This window comes from Phoca vitulina, unplaced genomic scaffold (assembly GCF_004348235.1).
Source record: "Phoca vitulina isolate PV1807 unplaced genomic scaffold, GSC_HSeal_1.0 scaffold33, whole genome shotgun sequence".
Classification (NCBI taxonomy): Eukaryota; Metazoa; Chordata; class Mammalia; order Carnivora; family Phocidae; genus Phoca; species Phoca vitulina.
Window position 1 is genome coordinate 7540425 of NW_022589736.1, and position 7060 is coordinate 7547484.

Genomic DNA, 7060 nt, shown 5'->3' on the forward strand with positions numbered 1-7060 from the left:
AAAGGCCTCTCTCTTCCAGAGAAGGCAAGTGAGAACGGCAGAGGGACAGTGACTTGCCTACGGTCACCCTTCCAAGACAATGGCCAAGTAGCCACAGGACACCCGCTCGATGGCCCTCTGTGATGTGTAAAGCAGACGCTCCCGCCCTGCTGTATTTCCCGCAGAATTACAATTTGAGAGCAGAAGTGGCCTTAGAGATTGCTAAAGGCCACCCTGAGGGTTTCAGAGAAGGGGCCCAGGGAGGTGACATCCCGTCCCCAGGGCCAAATGGTGACAGGGGAGGTGACAGTCCAGCTCCACCTCCCTATCCGTGTTTTCCTGAAACTGAGTCGCCTTTAGTGTCTCCAGAGTCCTGGAGGTTACTGGGGGTGGCAGGGAGAGGGCCCTGCTCTGGCCCAGGCCTCAGGCAGCTGGGCAACCCCCCACCAGGCCTCTGGGGCCAGACTGACCTCCAGAGACAGATTCCCCAGGGCAGAACCAGGCCTGGGCAATGGGGACAGCAGTCTGGCTCTTCAGTGCCCCCGCGTGGCCAAACACTTAGACGCCGGGCTGGGGACCAACGCTGCAGGTACTCTTTGCCCCCTAACCATCCCGCACGTTTCACCCCTGGGGGGCACTGGCCAGTGAAGCTAAGAAAGTCTTATATGAGAATGAGACTCAGGCTATAAATGTGTGCCCTACCAGTGGCTGACCAGTATTTTGGGGAGAACCCTTGGTTCATTTATGAAAGCTGAGGACTTGTGGAGGACCCCAAGCTTACAGGAGCATATTGGTGACATTAAAAAGCTCACCTCCAGAGCTTCCCCTTTGGTTCTGTCCTCAGCAGTTATCGAATCCCAGAACAGCCACCTCCCCCAGAGCAGCCCCTTAGCCACCCATCCCAGTGACTAAATTCCTGCTCATTATCAAGGGTGAAGACACTCAGGGACACCTTGTCTCTGGGCACAGCGGGGACAGTGCCTCAGGCCCACAGTAGTTTTAACTTTAAGCTCTTTTTTTTTTTTAAAGATTTTATTTATTTATTTGACAGAGAGAGACACAGTGAAAGAGGGAACACAAGCAGGGGGAGTGGGAGAGGGAGAAGCGGGCTTCCCGCCAAGCAGGGAGCCCGATGCGGGGCTCGATCCCAGGACCCCGGGATCATGACCTGAGCCGAAGGCAGACGCTTAACGACTGAGCCACCCAGGTGCCCCTAAGCTCTTTTAAAATGAGAAGGAAATATGAATATATAATAATGAATACAGCCTGGATTAAATTCACCTTTGTTCCAACACAGTGGTTTAAATTTTTATTAATGGAGGAGACCATGAGAGCAAAAGTATATAGGACTCACAACAGTCATAATGTGGACCTGAAGACCTCATGCCTCCAGAAAGCTCTTAGTAAAGTAAAACTCTATTTCCAGAAATGAGGAACACGATTAGCTCATTCTCGTCTGTTGGCAAGAAGTTGACCAGTTCATTTTTCTCTGAGACGGGGCAAACAACTGAGGGAGCATGGTCAGACCATGCGAGCAGGAAGGTGAAGTCATGTGACGGAGAGATGAGGGGCAGGGAGATGTGTAGCCTAGAGAGAAGAAAACTCAGAGGGCAAAAGACATGAACAGACATTTCTCCAAAGAAGACATCCAGATGGCCAACAGGTCCATGAAAAGATGCTCAACATCACTGAGCATCAGGGAAATGCAAATCAAAACCACAGTGAGATATCACCTCACACCTGTCAGAATGACTAGACTCAAAAACACAAGAAACAAAGGTAAAATGTGTTGGTAAAAATGTGGAGAAAAAGGAACCTTTGCACACTGTTGGTGGGAATGCAAACTGGTACAGCCACTGTGGGAGACAAAATTAATTCAAAAAATTAAAAATAGAATTACCATATGATCCAGTAATTCCACTACTGGGTAGTTACCCAAAGAAAATGAAAACACTAATCTGAAAAGATATATTCACCCCTGTTTATTGCAGCATTATTTACAATAGCCAAACTATGAAAGCAGCCCAAGTGTCTATTGATAGATGAATGGATAAAGAAGATGTGATACACACACACACGCGGAATATTACTCAGCCATAAAAAAGAATGAGACCTTTTCATTTGCAACGACATGGATGGATCTAGAGGGTATTATGATGAGAGAAGTAAACCAGTCAGAGAAAGACAAATGCCATATGATTTTATTCATATGTAGAATTTAAGAAAGAAAACAAGGAAAAAAGACCAAAAAAATCAGACTCTTAACTCCAGAGAACACACTAATGGTCACCAGAGGGGAGGTGGGTGGAGGGATGGGTGAAATAGGCCAAGGGCATTAAGAGCACACTTATCATGAAGAGCAGAGTAATGTACAGAATTGTTGACTCAACGTATTATACACCTGAAACTCATATAGCATGTTAACTATGCTGGAATTTTAAGAATAAATAAATTTAAAAAAATAAGAAATGGAAGCTTAATAATAATGTCAGTGACTGAATGCGTGTGTCCCCTCAGATTCCTATGTTGAAGCCCAACCCCCAGTGCCATAGTATTTGGAGGTGGGGCCTTTGAGAGGTGATTAGGGTTAAATCAGGTCATGGGGGGATTCGTGTCTTTATCAGATGAAGAAGAGAGTCCAGGGCTCACTCTCACCACCATGCGAGGACTCAGTGAGAAGGCTACCATCTGCGTGCCAGGAAGAGAGCTTTCACCAGGAATCAAATCTGCTGGCACTTTGATCTCGGACGTCCAGCCTCCAGAACTGTGAGGAATAACTGTTGTTGAAGCCGTCCAGCCTGTGGTATTCTGTGATGGCAGCCCAAGCTGGTGAAGACAAATTATCACCATTATTATTATTTGCAGGGCTGCCAAGTGGCAGAAAAGGTAGACTTGTTTTCTTTAGTTCCAAGGATAGAGCAAAGGCTGATGGTTCAAAAGCTTCACTGTCATCTCAGAGCAAATCCTGAGTTGTCCAAAGATGGGCCCGAAGCCCTCTGGTTGTGGCCAGAACCTGCCTGGGATGGTGGGGCTCACGACTGAGGGCCAGACCAGGGTCCACAGACTGCCTTGGGAGGTGCAGGGAGGAAGGAGGAAGGCTTCTCTCACTGGGAGAGAGAGGGGACTGGGTTTGGGGGAGATTCACAGGTTCCAGAAAAATAGCGAGATGACCCACTCTGTGACCCTCCTGGAGCTGGCCCATCACTGACCACCCAGCGTGGCAGAACGGGTCTCTGCTGTAGGAGCCACCCTGCTCTGTCTCTAGTTTTTGCTGACTGTGGCTTGAGGACAAGGTTCTGCAGATGGGTCATGTGGCCAGGACATCCAGGGCACTGCTGGTTCGAAGGTCAGGAAGCCCAAAGTGTAATTGAACTTCTGGAAACTGTGGGAGTGAAGCTGGTGTTGACCAACATCTGGGCCAGAAGGCTATGTCCTTCTGGCAGGTTCTGGAGATCTTCATGGAGGGCTTACTGCCTTGTCCAGTGAACCAGCTCAGGACGGGGACTTCTTCCCCCATCCACCCCACGCTGCAACTAAAATCCAAACCCCAGATTTCAAACTCAGCTAGAAGGCTGCCCCGTTTGTTTAACCACCAATCCCAGAAACGCCCTAGCGGAGCCGGCTGCTCTGGGACCTCTTAGCCTCTCTACAGGGCATTGCCTACAGTCCTGCTGCCCATGGCTCCGTATCTACCTGGAAGTGAGAGCAAGCTACTGAGATGCTCAGGCTCTTTGCTCAGTGCCCAGCGTACAACTGAGCGACAGGAAGGGAGCCCCAGACGTCCCTCCCACGTGCTCTGGGCACCCGGCGCCAGGACACACACGCTCCTGAACAACACCGTTCTTCCTGAGCCTCGCTCAGCGCACACACGTGAGCTGGTTCTCTGAGCCGGGCCGGGTGCTGGCACCAGGATCACGGGGTGATGAGGAACAGCACCGGGTCGCCATCCTCAAGGCACCCGCGGTTTGGGGAAACCACGCAAGCTCATCAGTGAATTGCTAGAATGGCATATAATCAGACTGTCACTGAGGTAAAGGTGCTTTGAGGAGAGTTATAAGCAACACATGTGGAAACCCAGAAAGGGAGTGAATTTATGGAGATGGTGAAAGGGTCCTAAATGAGCTGAAACCCTGAAAGATGAAAAGGATTTTATTTTTTTATTTTTTTATTTTTTACTTTTTTATTATGTTGAGTTAGCCACTGTATCCTACATAATTAGTCTTTGATGTAGTGTTCAGTGATTCATCAGTTAAGCATAACACCCAGTGATTTTATCGTCCAACTGTAGAGCCTTCTACACAGCCGGAGATGGGCGTCCCGGGGGCTCGACGAGAGGCGGAGAGCGCCTCCTGGCGTCCGAAGCCAGCAGTACGCCTCCCGGTGTTAACGCGGGTGTCTGGGGGGAGGGCGTGCCGGTGATGGCGGCAGGTACAGATGCCAGTCCCAGAGCCCCAGATATCCAGCACCCATCTGCTCCTTCCAGAAATGCCAGTTGTAGGGGCTCTGTCTTCGTCCGCTCGGACTGTTGGAGCAGAAGACCACAGACGGGGGCTTACACCACAGGCGTACTCTTGTTTCATCACCTGTTCTGGAGGCTGGAAGTCCAAGAGAGCTGGTTCCTGGTGAGGGCTCTGTTCCTGGCGGGTAGACGCTGCGTCCTCCGCACCTGCTGAGCAGAGAGCTCCCGTGACCCTCCCTCTTCCGTATAAGGACCGCAGGTCTCTTGGTCAGGGCCCCACCCCTTATGAGCTCATTCAGCCCTCAGCACCCGCGGACCAATACAGCCACATGGGAGATGGGGCTCCCACCGATGCCTCTGGGGGGGGCGCAATTCCGTGTGCGGGCGTCAGGCCCAGCAATGCAGCCAGAGAACATGGGAGGCGGGGGAGGGAACACCGGAGAGGAAAGAGTCAGAAGGGAAGGGGCCAAGATGGGTGTCAGAGAGAGTCCCTGAACATTTGTAAGAACCACGTAGAGCCCGGTCCGGGCTGCTCCTAAATCGAGGGGACAGGCTCAGAGGGGCCACGACAGTCTCCTCTTCTGTACCAGCTCTCCTGGGTTCTAATGCTAATGTCTCATCCTGTCCTTGTCACCAAAAAAAAAAAAAAAAGTGCTCATTCTGGAAAGGAGAAAGGGATGACGGGAAAGAGAACAGAAAGACCATGACACTTGGGGTCCAGGAGGACTTGGGTATCCCCGGGTCTACTGGTGGGAAACTCTGCAGCAGCACATGCCTCACGGGACCAGCAGCGAGTCTGCAGGGTCTCCACCCTGCAGTTTGGAAAGACTTGCAGCAAACAGAGCACAACCTGGGGCTCAAGAATTCCTGCGTGGTCATAAAATGCTTTTGGAAGAGGGAGCCTCGAAGTGATGACCAAGAGACGTCATGGAATCTGCTTCCCCAGACCCTCGAACAAGCAGGACAGAGTCCCAGGTACCCACCTCGCATCAGCAGTCCTGCCCGAGGCCGGGGACCTCGGTCTTTCCCCGCAAGCTGCTAACGGCCCCACAGCACGTCCTTGCTCCCCTGCCTCTGCCCGTCTTGTTCTCCACCCTGAAAACCGATGCAGCCTGAAAGGAGCCTTTGAATTTTGTGGGGTTTTGTTGTTGTTTTCGGCAAGGATCAGAAAATTCTAGTCTTTTTGCAGCGTTAGACTGTGAAGGTCATACTCTCCTCTCAGGATTTCAGCACAGAGTGAAGTTAGAGGTGACCAGAAACAAGTGAACAGAGGAGGCTTTCCTGATGGATTCCATGGAGGGTTTTTTGTAAAAAAGCAGCGGTGGTAGGGGCTGCTAGGTGCTACTTACTGTTTTTCTTAAGTTTTATTTAAGTAATCACTATCTATTCTTCCTTTCTTCCTTAATAAGAGAAAACATGTTGTTTAGGATGACAGTGAGCCCAAATTGAGGGAAAAAAGCAACAACTGTTTGTCTTAGTCTTCTTTGCAGAGGTGGGGAGGCTTGTGAGATAGAAGCTATTGGGTGGGGCCTCCAATAAACGAGGCTTACTTAGCTGGCAGACATGCATTTGTCCCTGACCCTTCCTTTTTCTTCCTGCCTGGAATAAGGACATGATGACTGGAGCTGTGGCAGCTGTATTGGCACCACATGGGAAAAGTCAAGAAAATTGTAAGAACTTTGGCTCTGGCATATTTAAGCTTTGATATTAGGGGTTGGCAAACTATGGCCCATGAGCTGAATTCTGGCCCCTCACCACCAAGGGGAATTCTAGGAGGAGGTTGCATTTGGCATGCTTCAATACACATGGTTTTCTACTTGACGTGGGTTCAGTGGCACTCAGGCTAGCTGTCCGCCAGTATCTGTGCTTTCATCTTCCCCACCATACAGCGATGTTACATTCTCAGCATCACTCCTGTTGCTGGAACCTGTTCTCCCCAATAGGCTGTAAGTGGCAGTGATGGGTGTCCCCTCCAAGCTGAGGCAGGGGAGCACCATGTGTTTTTTCTTCCTTTATCTGTGGGAAGAGATTGAGAGGAGAATCCCAAGGTCCCCATGGTAGTGAACCCTGGGTCCCTAATGACCACAAGGAGCAGAGCCCTCCCACAAACCCAGGTCCCCTGTGCCATGGAGGAAATGTAAACTGTATCATATTACACCCCTGGGATTTGGGGCATTTGTTACAGCAGCTGGCTCTCCTGACTAATACAGAGACTTAAGAATGGAGCCTCAGAGGAGGTTCAAATTTGAACTCTTAGGCTTTCAAGAGGAAGGTCCCATTCCTTCCACCCTGAGCAGCCCCCACTCACAGGGCTGACAAGACTGGACTGCAAGGTTTGTACAGGAGAGAATGAAGACCTAGGCTGAGCTTGCTGCTCGAAATGTGCAGAAATCATGGGGTCGCATTCCGGGGGCCAACATCCCCAAGTAAAGCTTTCAGGGACTCTCTTCCTCTCCTTATTTGGGTTACATATAAGTAGAGAGCAAGTTCCCAGCTTGGCAGCGGTCGGAGAACAAAGACACACTCCAGGTACTGAATGCCAGCAGGGACAAGCGCTCCTGAGCCCCAGTGGGGAGAATGGAAATTCTTTACTCCAGGAATCTCGGCTCTGTTAACGTTGCA